This window comes from Cetorhinus maximus, chromosome 7 (assembly GCF_964194155.1).
Source record: "Cetorhinus maximus chromosome 7, sCetMax3.hap1.1, whole genome shotgun sequence".
NCBI classification, from domain to species: domain Eukaryota; kingdom Metazoa; phylum Chordata; class Chondrichthyes; order Lamniformes; family Cetorhinidae; genus Cetorhinus; species Cetorhinus maximus.
This window is the reverse complement of record NC_135885.1, coordinates 129,765,776-129,790,491: the sequence shown is the minus strand read 5'-3', so window position 1 is coordinate 129,790,491 and position 24,716 is coordinate 129,765,776. Positions and strand designations below refer to the sequence as shown.

General features: G+C 43.7%; 1 long non-coding RNA gene across 1 annotated transcript in view; it reads left to right on the top strand.

Annotated features, from left to right (window-relative positions):
* The window catches only part of LOC144682997 (uncharacterized), a 73,937-nt gene that overhangs the window by 28,232 nt on the left and 20,989 nt on the right, over positions 1–24,716 (top strand). Inside the window, exons 2-4 of the long non-coding RNA XR_013577155.1 lie at positions 18,746–18,863; positions 19,374–19,444; positions 22,367–22,536. This is a non-coding gene — a long non-coding RNA (uncharacterized LOC144682997). The remainder of the gene's footprint in view (positions 1–18,745; positions 18,864–19,373; positions 19,445–22,366; positions 22,537–24,716) is intronic.

Genomic DNA, 24,716 nt, shown 5'->3' with positions numbered 1-24,716 from the left:
TGGGTGACAAGGGCTATCTGTTGAAAAGGTGGCTCATGACGACTCTCCACCGCCCAAGAACAGAGGCGGAGCAACGGTATAACAGGAGCCATGCCTCCACAAGGGCGGTATTAGAGAGGAACATCGGTTTTCTCAAGATGCGCTTCCATCGCCTGGACCGTTTAGGGGGTGCACTGCAATACCACCAAGAGTGGGTGTCACTGATAGTGGTTGCATGCTGCGCTCTCCACAATCTGGCACTGGCAAGGGGGGTAACCATGGAGGAAGAGGATATTGACACAACTCCACAGGCAACAGATGATGAGTCCAGTAGTGAATCTGAAGAGGAGCATGGTGAGGAGAATGCTGAGGGCGTGGAGCCATACCTCATTAACCTTCAGGGAGGCACGGACACCAGGGACTCATTGATCCAATGCTCCTCCAGCTAGGCGACCAAATAAGAAGTACCACCTCATGCCAGGGCTGCCGCCTCCATCCTAGATCCCAGAAAGGACCCTATCCTTGGCCCTCAAGATATACATAGTGCCTGTACAATGAAGTTTCAAGAGACCCACATCCAGCATTAAATACTGGCCTACCCTGCACCTACAGAACAAATTAAGCATACTCAGGCCAATAACACAAAATCAAATGTCATTTAATGTTGGAACTCACAGTTTCTTGAACTGAACAATATCCGATGTTGGTAGTCACACCACTAAAAAATGAAAAGCTAAATGGGGGAACAAAAGATCACCCATTACCAGCCCCTCTTGTGCTTAAAGTGCTTTAAACTTATGTTTACTAGGTGCTCCCCCACTTGCTGGCACCGGCATTGGGGACAACCTGCTGACTTTGCTGTCTTGTTGGCCTTGATGACCTTGGCAGTTGTCCTCTGGCCCGTGGAGCCTGTGCTGGCCCCGCCAGGGAGGGAGCGGCCAGTGCCACGGCTGCCGCAGCCTCATCAGATGCCATGGTCACTGGCAGAGGGGCGGAGGAGCTGCTGCCATCATCCAGAGCGCCTTGAGAGGAGCCCGCGGAGACAACAAGCAGCTCGTGTGCCAGCGTGAGATCGCTCTGGACCTCCCTGCTCAACATTGATGGATGGGCACTGAGCTGGGATACTGGGCACCTCATCCATCCCCACACTGACAGTGACCAGCTGAGATCATTGCCTGTGTGACGGCTTTCAGGTCCGAGCACAAGCCCAGGGACCCCTGATTCTGTTCCTGAAGCAGCCTTTCCATAAGACTCGCCACTGTCTCCATAGAGGAGGCAGTGCTTTCGGACATGAGGGTCAACGCAGTGCTCATGCTCCCAGGGACTCCTCCAAATCGGAGGCACGCATACGCTCATGGATCTCCACCAGATCTTCCAGCACACCCCGCTGGGTGTCCAGTATCTGTTGCCTAATGGACAATTCCAGGGGCCCATCATCAGCCTTTGACTGAGTATCATCTTGGTCATCAGCAGCCCTCCAACTGCTGGCGCCCTGGGCACTCTCTGCCTCCACCTGCGCCTCAAGCGGGTGTGAAGTGTCCTCACCAAGGTGCACCAAGATACTAAACGGCAAACTAATGCCTACCAAGGCGTTGGTATCTTCGTTGGTGCCTGCTTCAGAGAGTGGGTGTGATGCAGATGGGTGGGGAGCATAGTAGTCCTCCAGGGTCAGGGGTGGCTCTTCAGGGTCTTGAAAGCTAATGCCTGCTGGTGAACCTAAAAGGGAGAACAGGAACATGTCATTAGTTTAAGTCATCACACTGTCACTGTGCATGCCAGGCACCCTGGTGAGACAACGGAGATCTGCATCATGGTGTCCTCGGCATTCGATTATCAATGGGGACTCCAGGCTTGAGGCTCACATCAATGAAGAAAGTACACTAGAATGGTTGCACAAGCTGAAATTCTCACCTCAGTGCACTGTCCTCTTACCTTCGTCTGACGTCCCAACCTCACTGCGGCCGGTTGACCAAGGTGCATGGTGCCTCTCAAGCTCCAAAGCTTCCTGCTCATAGTGGGAGAGGATGAGGTGGTGTGGAGGTCCTCCACCAGTTCGCTATCTCTCAATACTGTTATGGGATGTCTTTTCCTGAAAGGATAGAGGAGCACCGATTAGTCCAATCGCTATCCGCAGCACCATTGCAGCCTGGCCAATCCCAGCTGAGGAGCACCTCACAGGGCACATCCAAGTCATGGCCCTTGAGCCATAAGGCACTCAGTCCAAGCAGCCAGGGCTCAACCCCTTGGCCATCTCTGGCGTCATTGACAGTTGGCACTCAGACTCTAATGCCCTCAGTTCCATGGGGGATGGCCAGACCAAAACACTTCATCATACTGGTCCATGCCAACACAGTACTCACCCTTCCTGAGCGTAGCAGGTCATTGATGCACTGCTGGGGAGCCATTGGACTCGGTGGACAACAGGCCCCCACCTGCCCCTTCTCGGAGTTTTCTCCAGCCGGCTTTCACGCTGAACGGGCCTTAATTGGCCCACCAGCATGGAAATCGCCTTCCGGCCTCGATTGTGGCCAGTGGTCAGTTTCCTGACCACCACCGCCCGCCCCCGTCAAGCCTGCCCGCCAAAGTCAAAATTCTGCACTTATTCTCAGACATCCTCATGCAGTTCCTCTTCAGTCCACTGCAGTGCTGTCGCTGCAGGGATCGGAGAGCTGCCGGCCAATCAGATTGGCCAGCAGCTTTCTAAGGTGGGACTTCCTCCTGAGTGAGGGGCGGAAGTCCCACCTGCAGCCACTTAACGCTCATTCGAGCATGAAATGGCTACGGGATACTTGGAGTCGGTGGGATGTGTTCCCCACTGACTCTTCGGATGGTGGGAAGTGAGACTCTGCCATCCGAAAAATTCAGACCCTGGATAAAGGGGGAGGGAGCACCCTGTCTAAACAAATGGCCACACTGACTCACGCTCTCACTCCAGGACAATCAGATCTCGAGCACTGGAGCGTTCTCCCAGAGCAGAGCACCCACCTTGTGCGCGAGCACACTGAAACATGAGGTGGCCACAGCAGAGAGGGGGCCCCAGTGATTAGCACCGTGCGCACCCCCTCCCCTGGGGCCCTGGTAAAACCCCTTGGGCTGTGGAATATTTAACACGAAATGTAAATGTGCACTGTAAATATAACATGTGAAGGAAAGTATAGTGAGGCACCTCATGTATCGTGTTGAAAGAAAATGATCTTGATGCATTGTCAAATTTGAATTGTTGTTATGTGCTTTTACAAATTTTATGAATAAGGTATACTTTTGGAAAAAATGATTCTTCATGCATTGTATCAAAGATTTCATGCTCGCCATGGGCTTACTGATTGAAGCATGGGTGCATGTTAAAGAATGTTAGGAAGAAAATAGTTAACCTGAGTTAGTCCCATGCACCTTGTAGCATCCAGTTCATAAATTGAATTGACACTGGTATTAGAAGGGGAAAATTGGACAGGATGAGGAGAATAAGAGAAAAAGGCAACAAGCAGATGCAGAGTGTGAAATTGCCCTCTGACTCAGTGCAATGTCACTTTGCCCTTTGAGGGAGATGTGTCTATTTTCAAGCTTTAGCTTTATCTCTACGTTCCAGGCCTCTATTAGAGGGCCGTGGTTGTCTGCTTGTTCAATATACACATAGCCAGTCTTTTTGATATTTGAGACTGGTGATTTGCAGCTTCCTTCAATAACTCAGCAGTCATACAGTGAATAATTCAACAATAATATTCCAAAAAGAACATTTTGCTTTGCTCTGTAGCCGTGTTCAAATGATGACAAATGAATAACCACAAACGCATTTGCTAGGAAAAATGCGTATTGGACTGTACATTGTAGATAGAGAAGGGTCTCAAAAGCGACTGATGGAATGAATAGACCAACTTGAAGAAAAAATAGCTGTTTATCTGCTGATAGGGCTTCAGCAGGGAGAAAATGCATTGAATGGAACCAACAATTCTGGCTACTTTTGTCCCTGATCTTGCCAAAACGTTCAGGAAGCAGAAATCAGAACCTTACTGTTTTCCTCAAGGCATGTTTAGGAGCCAGCAAGGAAAGTGCTTGGAATATCTTTGACAGGAATGTCTTGTTCCTCTGAGAAAGTCTAAGATCATTTCCGTTCTGTCTCAAAAGTATACGGAAGAATTGCTTCCCTTTCCAATTGTACAGTTAACTACCTCTCCCAGAGATTTAAGATAGACAAAGGAAAATTAATTTTGAAAATATCCCATCTTCCAAATGTGATGCGTTTTTCATACAAATAACAAAATGCAGCTTTCCTGGCAGGTAATTTGGTGCTTAGAAATTTTGGCTGAAGAGCTGAGACAATGATATTCCATGCAATACAAAATGGCTGGTTTTCATCCCGTGGCTACATCGGTGTCTCTTTTTTTTGACTAAGAATCGATGAAAAATCAAAGAGGTTTAAATATGTATAAAAATAGACAAATACAACACGTAAATATTCATGCACATTCACTGTTTTAGTACAGAAAAAAATCCTACCCTCTTGAGAAAGCTTGTGGGACTTCTAAAAGAATTAATCATCTACTTGGCCTAACATCACAACTGAAAGCATGGTCCTCTAAAGCTTGCTCTTTTAGGTAAAAGCTTATTTTCTTGATGTGCTTTGTGCACATCTGCCGTGGGCAGTGTAGTTATTAATCTGACCACAATCACCCAACTAAATGTCTTTGCAGTGAACTTGGGTTCGTTAAGAACACACAAAGAGCTTTTTTGCAGTTAACAGACCAATGCCAGCAGGGCTACGTCAATCTACATCTCCACAACAATCTGATTCAAATTCCTACTCTTTTTCCACTTGTTTTCCCTTAATTCCATTGAATCAAACATTATCATTCTTGTTTAGTCAGTGGCCTACGTAGGTGTCCTCAGGGCTTGTTCCAATGGACTGCTGTAACTTTGGCTGAAAATCAACAATGACTCCTGAATCCAGCTTCACTGAGATTCCCATCGATCTTTTGCTGAAGTTATAATGATCAACTGAGAGCAGCCTTGAGGAAATTCCTGGCATAGAAGCAGAAAGTGCTGGAAAAACTCAGGAGCTCTGGCAGCATTGTAGGAGAGAGAAATAGGGTTAACATTTTGAGACCAATATGGCTCTTCTTTAGAACTATAAAGGCAGAAATGTGGTGTGTCATATGCTGTTGAAAAAGTGGAGGGGAGGGTCAGGTGGAGCAAAAAGTAAGGTCAGGGAGATTAAATCACAAAAATCTCATGGAACAAAAGTCGAAGAAAGTGGGAACAGTAGTAATAAAAGAACAAAGCATTGGTCAAGAGTAGGTGTTAATAGCAGAATAAAGGTCAGCGATGTCTGAAAGCAAAACATGAAAATGAGATACACCAGGAGTGTATGGGGAGAGTTAGCAGCGGGAAGGCCATCCAATGGTAAACCCACCTGCCAAATCCAAAATTTATGGTTGATATGAAGCATTGTGGACAACCCCATGTATCATGGGAAAAGTCGAAAGAGGAACCATGGGTTGAACCATCTGTCACTCAGTGTGTAGCACTTTCACTTTTGGTTCAAAAGGTTGTGGCTTCAAATCCCATTACAGAATCTTGAGCACAAAATCATGGCTGAGGTGCTAGTGCAGTACTGAGGAGTGCTATGTCTTTTGGATAACAAAAACTGAGGCCCCATCTGTCTTCTCAGGTGAACGCCAAAGATCACATGGTGCTATTTTGAAGAAGAGTAGGGAGCTCTCCCTGGTGCCCTAGCCAATAATTATCCCTCAATTAACATCACCATAACAGATTATCTGATCATTATCTCATTGCTGTTCATGAGACCATGCTGTGCAAATTGGCTGCTGTGTTGTGTTGAAAAAGTGATTACATTTCAGCAATATTTCATGGACTGTGAAACACTTTCTGACATCCTGAGGTAAGGAAAGGTGCTAGAGAAATACAAATTATTTCTTCTTCCTGTGATGCTAAGCAAAATCCATATAGATCAATGAACAGAAAATTGCATTGCTGGTCTGTATTAACAGTCTCTCCTTTTCTTCAATTAGATCTTGGTGCCATCAGAAACAGTATTTGACTTGCTTTATACCACAGGCAAAGCTACAGCTGTCATTGGTGGCAGCACTTCAAGATAAATGCGGTATAAACTTACAAAATCCTCCCTCTCAATCTACCTGAATAACAGCAAGAGCCAACATTTATACAGTGTCTTCAATGTAGAAAAATATCCTGCACACTCCAGAGATGTCATCAGGCAAAAATAGTTGCTTTGCCAAAGAAAGAGATGTTAGGAGGCAGGGAGTCTCTTAAAGAAGGAGGGGGAAGTGAAGAGGTGGAGTGGTTTAAATAGGGAATTACAGAGCATGAGGTTTAATTAGTTGGAAGGCACAGCCAACTATGATGGAGTCAAGTGGGTACACAAGAGGCCAAAGTTGGAGGAACAGAGAGTTCTGAGGTTTAAGAACTGCAAGTGATTACAGAGACAGGAAAGGATAATGCCATAAAATGATAACCATAAAATCAGGAATGAGAAATTTAAGTTGGAAATGTTGGTGGACTGGGAATCAATGTAGGTCAGCAAGAACAGAAAGGATGGGTGAGTAGGACCTGGTGCAGTGCAGTATACCAGCAGTGATTTCTGGATGAGCTCAAGTTTATGGAGTGAAGCTGAACAGAAGATTAAGAATAGATGAGTATAGCAGTGATTATGAAGGCATGGATATAAGAGTTTCTGCAGACAGCAAAGTCACAGAAATGAAAGAGATGGTCATTGTATTGAAGACGATGTGTGGTGGAAACAATGTTTGCTTCCAAATTTAATTGCTGTGACTGGCTTATTTTTAATGCGTGGTCCCTTTAAACCGCATGTGTGTTATTTATAGCAGGGCAAAGCCTGGGCAGTATCTTGCAGAATATTGCACGGGCCTGTGCAGCTTGATGACAACATTGGCTGGAAGATCAGTACGAGGCTGTATAGAACGCTGAGGTTCCGAACAATCCGATTCAACCAGAGGTAATAGAGGGGAATGGAATCAGTGCCCATGGATTTTCATTGTGGGTGCAGAATAGAATGGCTTTGGTCTTGCCAATGTTTAATTAGAAGTAATTGCAGCTTATCCAAGCTTGGATTTTGGAAAAGCACAGTGACACGTTGAGGGGTCAGGAGAGGTATTGAGAAAGTAGAACTGGGTGTTACCAACATAGTCATGGAAGCTGACTACATCCAAGGAGCAGCTTATAGAAGAGGAAGACTTGGGGGACTTCAGTGGTCATGGCACAGGCACAGAATTTACCTCATCACTAGTAAATTGAGGTAATTGCTAGTGATGCATTGGCTATGATTGGATAGTCAGTAGTCAGAGTGGAACCAAACAAAGGCAATCCCACTGAGCTGAACAAAGGAAACTCTTTCGAGTTATCAACAGTCACAGATTGCAACTCTTTCGAGTACAATCACAGTTCTTGGTTTCCGGGAGTGGGACATGAACCCACAACCCTCTGATTCAAAGGCGAGGGTGCTATGAACTGAGCCACAGCTGACACCTCTTGAACAAAGGAAGAAAGACATCGTTGAACGTAAGAATGATTGCTCATGTCAAAGTCTGCAGAGTGATGATGAGAAGGGAAAATACATCCTGAGTGCAGTCACAGGAGCTGCCATGCATGGCTGTGATTAAGGCTGTTTCAGTGCAGGGACAATAGCAGATGCCAGAGTGGAGAGATCAAACATAGTCATGGGATTGGGAGGCGATGACACATTCAAGGATTTAGGAGGGAAAGAGGGATGGAGGTAGAGCAGAGCTTTGCAAATACAGAGGGATCAAGGGAGGGATCTTTGATGAGGGGTTAATAATGGTTACTTTGAAAAAGAAAGCGACAGTACATGAACGGGAACCAGTTATACCATCAGGCTGTTTGACAGCCAACAAAGGAAGTTGGATGATGAGGAAATGAGTTCATGATGGAACATGAAATTCAGATCCAATGACACCCTGAGGCGTCATTGTTTCTACACAGGAACCATCATTATTGAGTCTGACTCTCTTATCTGAAAACCGGACTTTGCAATCTCCAGATGTCCAGGAATATCCAAAGCCACTATATGCAATAACAGTTCATCAGGAAACAAACCCGGATTGCAGATGGGTGTAACTTTAAGAAGGTTATGTTTACAAAAAAGTGCAAAGGAACACTTAAATAGATGGAAAGAAATGGAGCAACTAGAAGTGAAAAGAATGTGGGGACATCATGAGAGAGGGACTAGCATGGTAACCAGTGGCCATTTCAAACCGAACTGCCATTTAAGTGGTCAGACTAGATGGTGGGACTACGATCTCATTAAAACTTTTTGTAGCCCTTAATGAATATAGAAATCAGCAGATGTGCAACTTCTCAGTGTCATGGGTACAGAACGATCATGTTATCCAGCATTACGCACAAAAGGTGTTCAGCAGGCCTGGGGCTTCAGTCTTCAATGAGATATAGTGCTGGCACTCAAAGTGCAACAACAGTATAGGTACTCAACATCACAATGTTCTAGTTTTTCTTCTGTTAAAACTATGCCATTTGGTGTTGAAATTCTACACGCTACAGAAAAAAAAATTGCTTCCAGGTAACGGATATATGGAAAAATGCTCTATTTTCTGTTCAACTCAGTTAGGAAGCATTTAAAAGCTCTCTAATAGTCCAGACTAAAACATAGCTAGCCAAGGCAGAATGAATCCCCCAGACCATGAATAAACTGCAGGAGAGCACAAACACGTCTATGGCAGCAGCTCACTCAGACAGTTTTTATTAATATGAGGCAAGTAGATGCCAAAGATGTGCCTGTTGCAGTCATTGAACCCACCTGACCCCATGCAAATGTGGGGTCTCCCCCATTGACTCTGCACACTCCATTGGGGTCAACGCTATCTGCAGGGCACTGACAGATAGGATCATAACCAAGGAATTTTGGAGCCAAAGCATATTCAGTGCAGAAATCATGAACCTATGCCACATGCACGTAGCATCATTAAATGTGAGTATGGACTTGAGATAGGGCTACAACATTGTAGCTGTGACTCGGCATCCTGTGCTCATGCCTCATGTGGCTCTGTGCTGGCAGTCTACAAAATAAAACATAGGAGTTTTTTGTCAGTCATTCCTTTATTGCCACTATAGGCAGAAACAAACAGCATGAACATGTCCTGATCTTTGCTGAAATCTAGCATTGCATTGCACATCTACCAAAACAGGTTACAAACTGTTTTGGGCTGAAGTTGCTTTGTCTGCTATTTTTAACAAATGGGTGAAATGCTTAAATAAAATGCTTGTGGTGGCTGTTTTAACAAGGCCGTTAGCTGACTTAAAATTAAAAGGCTAGAGCAACTTAACCAAATTTTAGCTGAACATGTGAACACATTTGTTAAAAATAACTCACAAAGTCTAAACTCCTTAGTTATACCATTGGCATGTCTGGCAATTTGAAGGCACAGAAACTTAACTGCATTGGCACAAAGTACCAAACCTTTCCCCCCCCCCCCCCCCTCCTCTTTGTGCATTAATCATCTTGATTCAAAACCAATTCAGGTTCAGGAATGAAAGCTCCCCCTGATAATGTGGCATCCAAGTTCGAGATCTTTGGGTAATCAATTCAGTTCTTCTTAAATGCCCCATGTTGTTTTATGTTGTTAACTAAAACAATTCTGCAATTTGAAATGAAATGATATGCCTGAAGCAGCATTTCTCGAGGTTTTAGTTTTCACACTGCTGAGGGAATGAGGCGATCCTTGGCCAGATGCCTGTTTACTTTTCTTTCAGCATTGAAGTTGAACGCCTCATTTGTAGAAGTAATGAGACCATTGTAATTCACCCAATGCATCCCTGCTGTTTGTTTCACACAAATCTACATAATTAAATATGCTTAAGATTCTTCATCAAACTCTGCTTTATACCCTGCTCAGTCTGTTACAGTTTAAGACAGAGAAAGGGCAAAACTATATAAGCAAGAGGCTAGCATATTTCATAGATACAAAAATATCATTGTTCTTTTTCAAAAAATAGAAAATAAACTGAAAGGGAAATAGTTAAAGTGTAGTAAATTCACATGCACCCTTCATGGAAGCAAGGCAGTAGCCATGGGAATAGAAAATTCCTTTGACAGTGTTCCTGCCAAGTTTTTGGCATGTCCTTGGCCAAGTAGGGGTTGTATTGCTGAAGTCTACAGAGACTAGAGAAAGGATGAATTGAATTTAGTTCTCCTTTGTGAATACTGGGAGCGAAAAGGACACGGCAAAGCTTTTATTGACTAAACTCCAAATCTAGTGTGTCAAACTGGGAAATTGCTCAGTCAGATGAAAGCCAAAAGTGGCCTGGTCTTAGTGCGGCTGAGGCAGTGGAATCAATTCAGAAAACAACAGTGCAGTTTAATGGCTGCAAGGCAGTGAAATCAATGGAAAAGTATACAGCTGAACTGCTGAGCTGAATGCAGTGAAACTTGTGGACATTTTTTCAATAATCTTGTTCCATGACACTGAATATTGAGTAGCTGTCATTTTTACCAACTACACCAACTTGGATTTATATAGTGCCTTTACGATGGGGCCTCACAGGAGTGTAGTCAAACAAGATTTGACACTGAGCCACATAAGGAGATGCTAAGGCCGATGGCCAGGACACTGGTCAAAGAGGTAGGTTTTAAGGTCTAACTTAGAAGAAGAGAGAGAGGAGGGAGGGTCACAGAAAAAAAATTACAGACCCTTAGGCCCTTGGCAGCTGAAGGCACAGCCGCCAACGGAGGAGTGATGAAAATTGCCACTGCTCCAAAGGCCATTCATCTCCCAACTGAGATCAGTTAATAGGCTGGTGCAGGGATTAAACCTTGAGACCTTACTGTCTAGGTGGTTTAGAACCACACCAGGAAATGCATTTAATCCATTCAAGCATTGTGGAAGCCGTACTTCAAAAATGATAAAAATGAATCATTAACCAAATTATTCATTTAGAATTCCTTGTTAACAGAACTTCATCATATTAAAAAGCAAATTTCCTATGATCTTTAGGTAGAATTTCCTCTACTGGGTTGGGTGCTCAAACCTTGTTGTGCATAAGAGATCCAGGGCGAGTGATTCACACTCCTGCATGGACGCAGCCTAATTCTCTACTATTTCTACTTTTGTGATCCCAGTGGGGAAACTGTAAACCAAAATAACTAAATTTGCCAAACAACCTCCAAATGAAGAAATTACCAACAAGATTTAACCTTTTGTAACTTTCACTTTAACATGAATCAGAACCAACATAAACTAACCATGAATTAACAGGCATATGATACTTGGTTTAAAAAAAGGTAAATTTCACTTAAATAGTCGGTACAATAAAAATACATTTTACACAGCCTCAAGCGCGAGCATCACTCCCCACTGACATTTGGCACCTTGTGCAGTTCTAAAGTTCTCTAACTTGGCCTCTGGTAGATAGGATCTCTCACTTTCCCCTCAATCAATTTGGCGCTTGAGTCCCATTCACTGGCAGCCATATTCCATTTTAGGTCAGCTGAACAGCACACTCCTGCAGAATCTCCTTAGCTGGATTCACGACAGTGTTGATAGCACAGAATCCCCAGAGACTCCTTCACCAAACCCTTTAAAAACCCCATGAAACTGTTTGGTTAACTCTGGCATAACTGAAGCAGTAGCAGTAAAATTTTCTAATTCACAATCCTTGTTTAACCCTGTTTTTGGCTTTCTGTCCCAATTAACTGTATTACACATACACAGTTCCTTGTAAATGTGCCCTCTTTGTTCTTCCCTATGATGTGACTCTCCTTCTGCAGCTCTACTTTGTGCCTGGCCACATGGCTTTTGTATATTAACTTTCTTTCTGTTGGTACTGTTTCCAGGTCAAGGGTCAACAGGTCACATAGACCAGTATTTCTTATTATCCCAGAAAATTTCAATTGATCCCTTTACAACTGATGCTCACCATGGACATTTTAAAGAAATTACAAATTTTACTTACTGTACTGCTTCTGGGTCAAAGGCCGTCACAGCCTCCCAGGCAATTTTTCACACCAAGCAAAAAAAAATTCTGTCCCATAAATGCTCTCCGGTTTTCTCAGAATATAACCTGAGGTGATCACTTTCAGAGTTATGTATCCTACAACTGTAAAAACATCTTTATCCCAGTATCAGAATGTTGTAAAAAGTCGAATTTTAATCAACAACATTACTGTGCAATGACATAAAGTTAAGTAAACTGCTCTTTTATTATTGGGATGTTACCCACATGCTGTTAATTTTAGACCACATGTTATTGTGACATCTCCATGAAGCATTTCATTCTGAGAACAAGGAGTACTGTCAGAACAAATGGTTCACAGTGAGATCACTGGAATCTGCATGGCAATATTAACTCCCCTTTGAAAATCAATGTGTCTGCTTTCAATTCTTATCATTTTAATATTAGTTCTTTAATTGGTGTGCAATGCAAACAAAGTGTATGACAAAAATCAGTGAAGGCCCACTTGAATCACTGACCATTAATTTGCCACTTGAGAGGTATTAGGTCAGTCCACTTATGGCATCCCCATGACTCTGCCATTTATACAGAAGATTACAGATGGTGGAAAACGACTTTGTAGTTCTGTTTATATGGTGAGGTAATGTTATTAGTAAGAAAGAGAAAATTACACGCTAGTAACAATTTCCCTCTTGCAACGCCACACACCCTTTCCAGTAAGTTGGCATGTATGCATATTTTATTTTTTTAAATACACTTTTAAAAACATTTATCCTTTTATTTATCCTTATTGAGCTCATAGTGGGATCCAGTTCCATTGTTGACAGCAGTTCTCATGTAGCAATCCTTCCTGTGTAAATCTGTTCAGTGTCTGTAGGCAATCTGACTATGGAACCGTCATAATTAAACCTGATAGATAGTAAAGAACCCTGGAAACCTGCAAGATCCCCTCCAAGCCACACACATCCTGACTTGGAACTATATTGCTGTTCCTTTTCTTGTTACTGAATCAAAATCCTGGAACTCCCCTCCTAACCAACACTGGGTGTACCTACACTAGATGGGCTCCAGCGCATCAAGAAGGCGGCTCACAACCACCTTCTCATAGGCATTTAGGGATGGTTAACAAATGCTGACCTTGCCAGCGAGGCCACATAGCATGACAGAATTTTGAAAAGCTGCCTATCGTGACCTCAGGCTGTCTCACAGTATTTCACAATCAATGGAGCACTTTTGAAGTGCAGTCGATGTTGCAATGCAGTGAAATGCGACAAACAGCACACTGCAAAGAACCACAAACTGCAATAAGAGATAACCAGATAATCTAACTTAATGATATTGGTTGAGGGATAAACCTGGCTCGGAGAACTCCATTATTCCTATTTGAATAATTCCGCAGAACCAGGGTCACAATTGAGAGAGCAGATAGGGCCTCAGTTTTTAATCAAAAATCGGTACTTCCAACCATGCAGCTCTCCACCTGTCTTGCACCAGAGTTTCAGCTTAGATTGTGCTTTCAAGTTTCTTTCAAGTGTGGCTTGAATCAACAATCATCTGAGTTAGAGCTGAGAGCGCTACCACTGAAGTTATGTTTTCATCTTGCATCCCATAGACCCTCCTTGTAGAGGTCACCGGCTAGCTGATCAAGGATGGCAAACCAGTGCCAATTTTTTCTCCGACTGAGTCCAGGGCCAGAGGCCGATTTTAGTTTCACTGCCATTGCCTTAATTAGCTGAGATCATCTAACTGCACACAGCAGGGATTAAAGCCATCAGTTTCTTAGCCTGTATAGCTCAGTACCGTGCCATTAATCACCAACCATTGCCAATTCTTTAACCCATGAACTGTGTTAACTTATTGTAAGTACAGATTTTATATCAGTAAGAAGTTCTGCCTTCACTGTCACTTGGTAAAAATATTGACACTCTCTAGCTAACAACATTGTGGGAACACCTTCAACATATGGACTGCAGTGGTTCAAGAAGCACAAATATCAACAACACCTTCTGTAGGGCATCGAGGGATGAACAATAAATGATGATCACATGCTCACATCCCAAAAATGAAAAATAGTGAAGCGATTGTTTATTTTACTTTCCTCCTTTTCTGTTAATTTTCTTGTTTGTCCTTCTCTCCTGAAGGTGTTATTGCCTGGGCTTGGCTGTATGGGTGGCAATCACCCTCTGGCATCTCACCAGAATACCGTTGTTATGGGAGCCTGACAGTTAATGATGCATTTCACAACTGAACCCAGCCCTATCCTTGCACAATGTCCATACCTGCACTCTTGTAGAGGGCATTGGTGGACAGCAATCAAGGTTGAAGAAAGTACTCTGCCTGCTTTAGCTGCATGTGTACTTAAGGTATACGTGACACCTTAAGTCAGGCCTAAGCCACATTTAATTTATAGTACTACAAGGCCAAAGAGTGGCAGCTTTGGAATCACGGCTGCAAGCAAACTAAATCAGTGAATATTGATGAGAACTGGAGTTCCTCTTTAAGACATTTTTTTAACCCCTATATCAGGAACCTCAGAGGAAAAGCAGCTTACGTAGTGCTGACTGCCATGTTGTCTGAAAGCAAACATGCTCAATGCTACATTTCCCCCCTAATGCCCAGAAACGCATTTCCTTCTTGCTGAACAATTGGGATCTTTACCACCATACACACAGACCCACAGCCAGAAAATACTACGGCTTGCATAGTACAGGTGCAGTGTCTCAGATCAGACTATCCAAAAACTGACAATATCTGAAAACTGGACAACTTTTTAAGCTGCCATGCATGAATTCTAATTATTATTGGATGAGTAAATAACTTACCAGCTTGTTCGGTTAGGTGCTGCATTGGCGCGGTGACACGCTGGCTAGTTATTGGCTTCGCATGTCTGTCTTTTCCTGTGCTCCAAGTGGTCCGAGCAACCCTTGACCCCACCCAACCTGGCCCGAACCGCCCGATCGAAAACCGGCAAGGTCTGAGATCCGGCACAGACCCAGTCCCGAGGCTGTTGGTTTTGAGACACTGCACCTGTACTGCAGAATTTTCCTCACAGTGAATGGATCCACAACTCTGGCATTTCCAGAATCACCAGTATAGGTGAAGGTCTGTATCATTACCGCATCAGTTTTGTTTATTATCTGCAGGGTAACCACAAAAACTTTAAGCACTTCTTATTTAGTTTTGCGAGCTGTTTTTGCTTTACACAACAGTCATTTAATTTTATTATCGCTGACAGAGATAAAACTGTGTGCATTACCCAAGGACAATAGGCTATGATCAGAAAGTCAGAGGCAGCATGTCACAGTCTGTGATGTAGGGGCTGATTATTGGCGTATTAACCAAAGAAGCTCCACTGCTTGGGTGTTCCACACGCCGAATAGTACAATTATAAAACATCATCAACTCACTTAAAAAATTGTCAGTGCATGACGCACTTGGGAACAGGGGGCAGGAAATGGGTTACCCAGCACCAGCAACTTTTAAAGGGCCTTCAGTTGCCCTGAAAGCTGGCCTACTTATAAAGGAGTAATAAAATAGCTAGAGAAAGAGAATGAGTGAGAGCTGCTTTATTAGATCAAGAAGCTTTGGAGGCTATGCTGCTAATAACCAGAGAACACGGACTGGATTTTCATTGTAGGGTCAGAACTTGACACACATGTGAATTCCAGGTCTCGACTCCGCGCCCAAGCTGTGCTGTGCTCGTGACCGGATCTTCAAATTCAAATGGCCCAATTGGCCAGGAGGCAAGCTCGGTGTCAAGCACCTTGAGAGGCAGGCACTGCCTAACCGGCACCAGCAGGAAAGGCAGGCCTCAGCCTTGTCGATGGTTGCCGCTGCTTTGCCAACTTAAGCAGGCAGCTCCTCAGAAGGCCAGGAGGTCAAACGACGTGGATATCGGCCTCGCATGACAAGGTAAGGGCCAGGGCTTGTCGCAGTGCTAGTTGGCCACACAAATGCCTCTCAATACCATTTCCAAAGAAATTTATTCAGGCCCCGCAGTGAACTCAACAGCTTGCACTGACGTGCACTAGACTGCTCGGGCTTGCCAGGAAAAAATGTTGGAAATGTAATTCCGTTCTGGACAGGCCTCTTAACAAGTTCCTTAAGGAGCTTAAGTGGTCGTTAATTGGAGGCAAGTGACTTCCCTGCTCCCTCTCCACTGCCAGCCCATTGTAAATTTGAAACTGTCCTGGAGTCCTCAGGATGCCGCCGTGATTCCGGTACCACGATTTGTAAAGCCCACCATCACCAGGTGCTCTCTAAAATCACGGCCCATGAGTTCAAATCCCACCATGGCCGTTGAAAATTTGACTTGAATTCTACAACACAAAACCTCAAAATAACAAGCTGGCATGGGTGGACTGACAATGAAACTGCTGGATTGCCTTACAAACCCAACTGGCTCACTAATGTCCCTTAGGAAAGTAAATCTGCTGTCTTTACTTGGCCTCGTCTAGGTATGACTCCAGTCCCACGCCAATGCGGCTGATTCTTAAACTGACCTCTGAAATGGCCAACTCACTGGCATCAGTCATCTACAAAGAACAATAACAAACAGTTTTGTAGCAGTGTCTTCACCACATGGACTACAGCAGTTCAAGCTTAAGAAAAACATCACCTTCATAGGGGAACTAGGAAAGGGCAATAAATACTGGCCATCCCAAGAAATAATAAGATAAAGGTTTGATCTTCCTCCATAACATCCCGATGCTGAGCCTTGCCCACCAGGCACGTGCTATCAAGAATTCAGGCATGCACTTCATGATATTTCATCCAGCAATTTTAATTAAAGGTGGCAAGTTCGTCAATAATGGAAAGAAAGCTATATGGATATCAGGCTTTACTATCTATTGTGTTTTCACATTTCAGGGATGAGAAACATCAGTTACGAAGATAGATTGGAGAAGTTGGTACTGTTCTCCTTGGTGGGAAGGCTAAGAGGAGATTTGATAGAGGTGTTCAAAATCATGAGAGGTCTTGACAGAGCAGATAAGGGAGAAGCTGTTCTCGCTTGTAAAAGGATCAAGAACGAGAGGGCAAAGACTTAAAGTGATTTGCAAAAGAAGCAAATATGACGTGGGAAAAAAACTTTTTCACACACTGAGTGGTTCGGATCTGGAATGCACTGCCTGGAAGTGTGGTGGAGGCAGGATCAATCGAGGCTTTCAAGAGGGCATGAGATGATTCTTTGAATAGAAACAATGTGCAGGGGTATGAGGAAAAGGCAGGGCAATGGCACTAGGTCATAATGCTCACTTGGAGACCCGGTGCAGACACGATGGACTGAATGGCCTCCTTCTGTGCCATTAAAATTCTGTGATTCTGTGATTCTATGAAGTAAATCTCTAGTCTACACTTATCTAAGTAAAACTCAGTCTATTGTTTTAAAGTTGAAAGGTGCACGAAGCAATTAACTGCAAAGTTGAATGATCTGAAAAGTTGAAAATTAGCATGTTGTACCAACAGCTGCAAAAAAGCTTTTGTAGAAATGCTCAAAAAATCCCCCTATATACTCTGAAATGACAGTGGCAGTTGCACCAGAGTTATATTCCATATGGTACCAAGCCTAAGTAGTTTGAAATGGCCTCTCTGAGGAAGTCTCACACCGCTGCAGAATTACATTGCCACTTTTATACTGCAGGTGTGTGCTTGGAAAACCTACCTCTTTATTTCCACCCTACTGTTTTTAATGAATGGCAAAAGAACAAGAGGTAATGATGTGGGAAACCATTTGAGTTGTTGTGATCTGGAATGCACTGCCTAAGAGGGTGGTGAAAGGCAAATTCAATTATACCTTTCAAGAGGGAATTGGACAAATACTTGAAGGGAAAAAATATTGCAAGGCTATGGGGAAAGAGCAGGTGATTCGGACTGATTGAATAGCTCTTTCAAAGAGCTAGAACAGGCTCAATGGGTTGAATGGTCTCTTTCGGTGCTATATAATCCTATGAGTCTATGAATATACCAAGAATTCTGAGACAGAAAAGCACAGTCTTGACCTCGATTCCATTGTATTCTAATGTCCATTGAATATACCCATAATGGGCTGGATTTCACGGGGCGGGTAGCATATTGCTCGCTCCCCCCATTGCAAGAGTCGGACAGCAGCCGACCCACTTAAAAAGAACCAGCCTTGCAGCCATAACACGCTGCCAGCAGGCAAAACAGCCAGAGAGTGGGATTTCCACCCCTCAGTGGGAAGAGGCCCTACCTTCAAGATCTGCCAGCCAATCCGATTGTTTAACCTTCAGGGCAAGTGTGTGTGAGAAATAAAGTAACTTTCTTCATTTTTAAAAATACAAAAGCTTGCTGCTTGATCACTTAAATTGACAATCACTCCAGGGGTAAGAAAATACAAACATCCACACACAAATATATTTGATCACAGGAAATAAAATGTAACACCTTAAAATTGTCTGTGACAGCATGAGTTTGAACTGACAAATGATCAAGAATGTAAATCCTACTAAGGCTTAAAGACACATTTCAAATAAGTCGGTAGCTGCGAAGATTCAGTTCTTGCTGCAGTAGGAATTTTGTACTTGCTTGTAAATGCCAAAACTTTGTCAAAATATCACAAGTGAATGAAGATATCAGATTTGGCCATCAGCATTTGCATGAAGTGATAGGTAATTAACATATTGAAATAGAATCATTAAAGGTTTGAATTGGCACTGAAGGATAAAGTGTCTCAGGCCTGTTGTTCTGTTCCAATACAGGTCAATTGAAAACATACAAATAAAGGAACATTATGTTTTATTTCATGTCTTGCTCTTCCTTCATTCAGCTGCACATTTGCAATTGAACCAAAGTAAGCTGCCTTCTACTAGACAGCAAGAAGGACCTCAGTTGCCTAGACAACTTGCTGACTGAAAACTCTTAAAGTAAAGATGGCAAATTTCCAAGTTAGTATTTTTTTCCCTCTTTGTGGAATGACAGACATTGGCAAGAGCGCTGCTGGGGACCCAATAATCAATAAACCTGTTGTTTGAGAAGGGATTATGTCTGATAACTTGAATGTTAATCTGGTGAGAAATTTCACACTTCTGTTTTGTTCTACATCAAAATTTATTTAATGCTGTGAGACACAGTTAAGATATTTAAATGTGCGCCATGGCCAGCGTTATATTCTTGAAACAATGACTACAGTCAAGGGAAATAATGGCACTTACATATTACCCAAAGGAGTTGCAAAGTGACAAGTACTGGGCTCTACAGATGGTGTCTCTGAATGCTGCAGAAAATTTCTAAAGACCGTGGTCCTCCTTATGGCTGAAGCAAATTAGCATTTCCAGCAACTTTTCAGCTCGAACTGTGTCCTCCATGCAGTTCACAGTGATTTACTCTCACCAGAGAATGGAATCAAAACCTCTCCTCTGCGTTGCCGATGCTATTTTTGTGCTTTTGATTTGCAGACTAGTTTTGTCACCGATTTTCATCAATAATATTACCAGCTGTAAACCTTGGATTAAGGGCACAGGTAAAGGTAAGCCAATGGAACCAAAATCAGCACGGATGATCTTGGTATTATTATTTAACCAATATTTCACTGGGTATTTCACACATTAAGCATCACTGAGCACAGTCACTGAAAGCTACTGAAAGCAGAAAGAACTGACCCAAAATTGAATGAAGTAACTTTGTAAAGATTGTAGTCTAAAAAGAACATTTAACTTAGAAATTGCCATGAATGATATTATCAGACAGAAGCATAAAGCACAGGTATACTATTCCTCTGTCCACTATTTTAATGAAGACTTACAAAGGATGAACAATTCCAATTGTAAAGCAGATAGAGAAAAGGCCATAAGGGCTTGTAAAGTATTCATTGACAGTATCTTATAGGCTTTGCACTATGAAGTGACTTTAAAGTTGTAATCTCAGCTTGGTCTTTAAACGACATTCAAACAAGTGTAGTTTTCTCTCATGTTCTCCCTCCTTTCAAGGAGATTTTGATTCCTCTGGGGTAATATTCAAATTGGGTCACATTCCCTCAAACACCTAATCCAATTGATGATTCACTGCATGTGAGTCGAGACTGTGAGTACAAGCTATTTGATTACTGATGATACAACAACCAATTCTAGTTGTGCCCTTACCTGATGCCCATGCACACACGCTTTCCTGCAAGAGTCACTGGATGGCAATCTAGTTACTTTTTGTTTGGAAGTATCCAAACTTCTGTGCTGGCTGAGATCAGCTAACTCAAGCAGACTGAGGAGCAACCATGGGACTTTATGGTCTACATGGCTCCGTATCCCACAATGCTGGGCATCTACATACATTTCAAAGCCATCAAGGAAGCCAAGTTTGAGTCCTACATTAATATCTGAATTTCAAGAATCACTTAAAGAATATTACAAGATACAAAACTCCCCAGTGACATGTAGTGAAACAAATTAGATATAGAGGTCTACAGCACAGGAAAAGGCCCTTCAGCCCATTGAGTCTGCACTGGTCAAACAAGTACCTAACTATTCTAATCCCATTTTCCAGCACTAGGCCCATAGCCTTGTGTGCCACAGAATCGCAAGTGCACATCCAAATACTTCTTAAATGTTATGAGGGTTTCTGCCTCTACCACCCTTTCAGGCAGTGAGTTCCAGATTCCCACCACCCTCTGGGTGAAAAAATTCTTCCTCACATCCCCTCTAAACCTCCTGCCCCTTACCTTAAATCTATGTCCCCTGGTTATTGATCCCTCCACCAAAGGGAAAAGTTCCTCTCTGTCTAACCTATCTATGCCCCTCATGATTTTATACACCTCAATCATGTCCCCCTTCAATCTCCTCTGCTCTAGGGAAAATAACTCCAGTCGATCCAATCTCTCCTCATAACTAAAACTGTCCAGCCCAGGCAACATCCTGGTAAATCTCCTCTGCACTCTCTCTGGTGCAATCACATCCTTCCTATGATGCAGATTCCAGAACTGCGTGCAACACTCTAGCTGTGGCCTAACCAACGTTTTATACAGTTCCAGCATAACCTCCGTGCTCTTATATTCTATGCCTCGGCTAATAAAGGCAAGTATCCCATATGCCTTCTCAACCACCTTATCTACCTGTCCCACTACCTTAAGGGACCGGTGGACATGCACACCAAGGTCCCCCTGATCCTCGGTACTTCCCAGAGTCCTACCATTCATCGTGTATTCCCGTGCCTTGTTTGTCCTGCCCAAGTGCATCACCTCACACTTATCCGGATTAAATTCCATTTGCCACTGATCAGCCCGTTTGACCAGCCCATCTATATCCTCCTGTAATCTAAGGCTATCCTCCTCATTATTTACCACCCCACCAATTTTTGTGTCATCACCACCAATTTTTGAGCCATCACACAAATTCTGTTGCAGTTGCTGGCCAGATGCTATAGTAGCATAAATTAATGAATCACGTGGTCCACGTAGGAGAGTCTTCCGTCTACTGTTGCCAATGGTAAGGTTCAATTTGATATGCAAACAAAACTGGAAATCCAAATAAATGTTACATAAAGTTTGTGTGGTATTATAAAGAATAAGGCACTCTGAAGTATGTTGAAACCAGCAATAAGGATTTGTATTCAGTGATATTGGGAAAAAGAGGGTAATGAAGTTGGATTGAGATCAGCCATTGAATGGCAGAATGGGTTTGAAGGACAAATGGCCTACTTCAATATCCCTATAATCTCAGAGGGCATTAAACATCACACTCAATGTATTTAACACTATCTTGTGTAGGCAGGATTGCTGCTTTGCTAAGCAAAACTTAGAAATCATGTTGGGCAAGGTGCAAGCACGGAGGCATGCCACCTTCAACAAAAAGCATTGATGATTCTTTAGAAAGAAGTATTGGGGAGTGGGGGGCGCATGTGAATGTAATCTCTGAAATTAAAAGGTCAGCCTTCTCGATGGCAAAGAAAATGTAAATAAAAACTTACCAAAACACATAGGTCTTTTATTTATCTGTTTGCAGTGGTCTGCAATATAATTATTATATATTCATAGGATGTGGGCATCAATGGCAAGGCCAACATTTATTGTCCATCCTTAATTGCCCTTGAGAAGGTGGTGCACAGCCACCTTCTTGAACCTTATGGTGTAGGTACACCCACATTGCTGTTAGGCAGGATGTTCAGGATTTTGTGACAAATTAGGAACCGTAATATATTCCCAAGTCAGGATGGTGTGTGACTTAGAGGGGAAGTTGCAGGTTTTAGCTGCTGCCTTGTTCTTCTAGATAGTAGACGTCACTGGTTTGGAAGGTGCTTTTAAGGAGTCTACTAAATACTCCCTTACCAGGCTTTTGCATGCTGCTTGTCCCAACATTCACTCACTCATCCCACAAACATTCTCACACACAACGATTAGATATAGATGAAGGTAAAACAATACGTTTATGACTTATAATTATCTCAATCTCTTTTGTGACAGGCCTATAGTTTCTTAGATGATGGTGATGCTTTAGTTGAAGTGAAAATCTGGTAAAACAAAGGATCCTCCCTGAGCTGTGAAGTTTCTTGTGGCCGAATTCCCATGTGGTTGGTTCTCACGTGAACTCGGACTCGGAACATGTTGCAGGGAGTCCATCCCCCACTTTCAAGGTATTGCTGTTTATCATCTTGGCTGCTTAACTGACCTGCAGCTGGTTTGATGGCTTTCGGTGGGATTTTCTATCTTCCTGCCATCAGTTTCTGCTGATTTTAAAGCAGAAGCTCGAAATGATTTCCTCATCATCTAGCTTCCACAAGTTCAAAGTCCTTTTTCTCATATCTGATGTGTCTGTTTATTCCGATCATCCGTGTTGTTATTTGACAACTTGAGAGTTTGAGACAACCATTGTCTCTATGTTTGAAATTACCCTTTTAAATTAGTTTCAGGAAAAGGCATCAGCTGGAATTTTCCGGTTCTGTTGGCGTCGGGTGTCATGGCGGGCGGGTGGGAGGGGCAATGTAGCGAGAAAGCCAAAAATCAGTTATACTCCATCGTGAAACCAACTTGCGATCATCCACTCCACCCGTCAATGGTGGGCCATGTTTCACGCCGCTACAGGTCAGGAATGTCACTTTAATACATTCACATCTAATTATAAGCCCTGCTCGCCGGAATCATCCCCCCACCCACTCCATGCTGGATCATCCAGGAATCACGCTGATGTGTTTCACAACTGCACATAAGTGACACGCATCTGACGAGCTGAGCTTTGAGGGGAACTCGGAGTTGAGTGCACACAACCTTGCGCAGCGCTCACAAGCATCGCCCATAGAACATCAAAGAAGAGGCACCACGCACTCGGGGGGCACATTTTCCTAGCTGGCTTTCAGTGCGGTGCCAGGGCAAGGGCTCCAGTGCGGTTCAGGCCGGGAGGTAGAGGCTAGGCAGTGCAGACTGAAGGAAGTACACAAGCGTATGTCGGGGTGGGGGGGGATGGGGTGGAGCGGGTGAGGGAAGTGGCCAAGCACTTGGAAAAGCTTGTCAAAGGTGAGCATTCTTCCGCAGCTGAGGATGTTCAGCAGCAGCTCCATTGACATGCTTGGAGTCGGGCCTCTGAAGCATTTCTGCCCACTCAAAGCAATGCAAAAGTATGAGAGTGCCATCAAATGCTCCAGAACTTTTCACCCCTCGGGCACAGACTGCAAATCAATGTGTGTTTTAGGAGGCAGCAGCACAATTGGCCGACTGGGCAAATTGTAGAATCCCCTTGCGAAAGGTGGCCAAGGTGCAGTCTCTGGTGAGGCTGCTCACAGCCCCTTGCAATGTCTTTATTAAGGTTTGGACCAGTATCCACCATGGTTCAAGCTAACAGCACAGCCTTGCAGTGCGGGTTAGGAGAATGCCTGCACCTGAGCTGAGAGCACAGCATGTAGTCCAATGGCCGAAGCTGTCGCTAATTGGTAAGATGGAGTGGGGTGGAGGTGGGTGGGGTTTCAGACAGCCAATGAGCACACTACACACTCGCCATCCAAATGACGACCAGCACTCTCTGGCATGCTTGAAGGGGCCTTCAGGCTTACCCAAGAGATGTTCTTAGGATACGTATGCTAACCCATGTGTCTCTCTCTTTGACCCTGCAGGAAGAGAACATCAGGATAATGGAGGCTAGTGATTTTGCGGTATGTCTCATGGCTTACAGAGAGCAGAGACCCACAGAATCATAGAACCATAGAAAAGTAACAACACAGAAGGAAGCCATTCAGCCCATCTTGTCCATGCCAGCCCAAGGATACCCAGGTGCCCTTTCTAATCCCACCTCCCTGCACCCGGCCTATAGCCCTGCAGTTTACAGCACTTTAGGTGCAGATCCAGGTGTTTTTTAAAGAAGTTTAAAGTTTCTGCCTCTACCACCAACTTGGGCAGCGAATCCCAGACACCCACTACCCTCTGCATAAAAAAGTTCTTCCTCATGTCCCGCCTACACCTTCTGCCACTTATCTTGAATCTATGTCCCCTGGTTCTAGAATTCTCCATCAAGGTAAACAATTTTATCCTGTCCACTCTATCTATTCCCCTCATGATTTTGTACACCTCAATCAAGTCACCTTTCAGCCTTCTTTGTTCCAAGGAAAATAACCCCAACCTATCCAATCTCTCATCGTAGCTACACTTTTCTAACCCTGGCAGCATTCTTGTAAACCTGTAGACGTAGAGAAGAGAGTGGCGGAGGCACCTGGCTTGGCAAAGGGAGGAGCACCTCCCTCAAGATGAAGAGGCTGCAGAGTCTGCTGTGCACACAGCTGAAGATCTACAGAGAGCTGTCACTGGTAAGTGCCTCGCTAGAACAAGA